The sequence below is a fragment of the Arachis hypogaea genome, chromosome 13, assembly GCF_003086295.3.
Source record: "Arachis hypogaea cultivar Tifrunner chromosome 13, arahy.Tifrunner.gnm2.J5K5, whole genome shotgun sequence".
In the NCBI taxonomy this organism is placed as follows: Eukaryota; Viridiplantae; Streptophyta; class Magnoliopsida; order Fabales; family Fabaceae; genus Arachis; species Arachis hypogaea.
Genome location: NC_092048.1, coordinates 62,910,191 through 62,912,369, shown reverse-complemented (window position 1 = coordinate 62,912,369; position 2,179 = coordinate 62,910,191). Strand labels below are relative to the sequence as shown.

The following is a 2,179-nucleotide window of genomic DNA, read 5'->3' as shown; positions in this document are numbered from 1 at the left end:
CTGGCGTTAAACGCCAGCTTGCTGCTTGTTTCTGGCGTTTAACACAAATTCCATGCTCTGTTCTGGCGTTAAACGCCATTCTGGTGCTTGTTTCTGGCGTTTAACGCCAGCTTGATGCTTCTTTCTGGCGTTAAACGCCAGTTTGATGCTTCTTACTGGCGTTTAAACGCCAGTAAGCTCCTCCTCCAGGGTGAGCTATTTTTAATGCTATTTTTCATTCTGTTTTTGATTTTTCAGTAGTTTTTCTGACTTCACATGATCATCAACCTATAGAAAACATAATATAGCAATGGAAAATAAATAGATATAGTTAAATAACATTGGGTTGCCTCCCAACAAGCGCTTCTTTAATGTCAATAGCTTGACAGTGACCTCTCATGGAGCCTCACAGATATTCAGAGCATTGTTGGGACCTCCCAACACCAAACTTAGAGTTTGAATGTGGGGGTTCAACACCAAACTTAGAGTTTGGTTGTGGCCTCCCAATACCAAACTTAGAGTTTGACTGTGGGGGCTTTGGTTGACTCTGCAGTGAGAGAAGCTTTTCATGCTTCCTCTCTATGGTTACAGAAGGAGATCCTTGCATTTTAAACACAAGGTTGTCCTCATTCAGTTGAAGGACTAACTCTCCTCTATCCACATCAAGCATAGCTTTTGCTGTGGCTAGGAAAGGTCTTCCAAGGATGATGGATTCATCCTCATCCTTCCCAGTGTTTAGGATTATGAAATCAGCAGGGATATAAAGGCCTTCAACCTTTACTAACACGTTCTCTACTAGTCCATAAGCCTGTTTTATTGATTTGTCTGCCATCTCTAGTGAGATTCTTGCAGCTTGTACCTCAAAGAATCCCAGTTTCTCTATTACAGAGAATGGCATGAGGTTTATCCCTGACCCAAGGTCACACAGAGCCTTCTCAAAGGTCATAGTGCCTATGGTACAAGGTATGAAGAACTTTTCGGGATTCGGTTTCTTCTGAGGCAATGTCTGCCTTATCAATGCACTCAGTTCATTGGTGAGCAAGGGAGATTCATCTTCCTAAGTCTCATTACCAAATAAACTGGCATTCAACTTCATGATGGCTCCTAGATAATTAGCAACCTGCTCTTCACTAATCTCTTCATTCTCTTCAGGGGAAGAATAGTCATCAGAGCTCATGAATGGTAAAAGGAGGTTCAATGAAATCTCTATGGTCTCTAGATAAGCCTCAGATTCCTTTGGTTCCTCAAAGGAAAACTCCTTATAGGTCAATGGACGTCCCAAGAGGTCTTCCTCACTAGGATTCACGTCCTTCTCCTCCTTTCTGGGTTCAGCCACACGAAGTAAGGTTATGGCCTTGCACTCTCTTTTTGGATTCTTTTGTATTGCTTGGGACAGTACTAGGAGGAGTTTCAGTGACTCTTTTACTCAGCTGGCCCACTTGTGCCTCCAGATTTCTAATGGAGGACCTTGTTTCATTCATGAAACTTAGAGTGGCCTTAGATAGATCAAAGACTATATTTGTTAAGCTAGATAGACTCTGTCAGAATTCTCTGTCTGTTGCTGAGAGGATGATGGAAAAGGCTTGCTATTGCTAAACCTGTTTCTTCCACCATTATTAAAGCCTTGTTGAGGCTTTTGTTGATCCTTCCATGAGATATTTGGATGATTTCTCCATGAGGAATTATAGGTATTTCCGTAGGTTCTCCCATGTAATTCACCTCTGCTATTGCAGGATTCTCATGATCATAAGCTTCTTCTTCAGAAGATGCCTCTTGAGTACTGTTGGATGCAGCTTGCAATCCATTCAGACTCTGAGAAATTATACTAACTTGCTGAGTCAATATTTTATTCTGAGCCAATATGACATTCATAGTATCAATTTCAAGAACTCCCATCCTCTGAGGCGTCCCATTACTCACAGGATTCCTTTCAGAAGTGTACATGAACTGGTTTTGCAACCATGTCAATGAGTTCCTGAGCTTCTGCAGGCGTTTTCTTTAGGTGAATGGATCCACCTGTAGAATGGTCCAATGACATCTTAGCTAATTCAGACAAACCATCATAGAATATATCCAGGATGGTCCATTCTGAAAGCATGTCAGAAGGACACTTTTTGGTCAGTTGCTTGTATCTTTCCCATGCTTCATAGAGGGATTCACCTTCTTTCTGTTTGTAGATTTGAACATCCACTCTAAGTTT

At 41.6% G+C, this 2,179-nt stretch overlaps 1 non-coding gene across 1 annotated transcript; it reads left to right on the top strand.

Moving 5' to 3' along the window:
- The first annotated feature begins 2,071 nt into the window (after positions 1 to 2,071).
- LOC112739223 (small nucleolar RNA R71) lies at positions 2,072 to 2,179 on the top strand. Its single transcript, XR_003170160.1, has one exon. It is a non-coding gene; the product is annotated as a small nucleolar RNA R71 (small nucleolar RNA).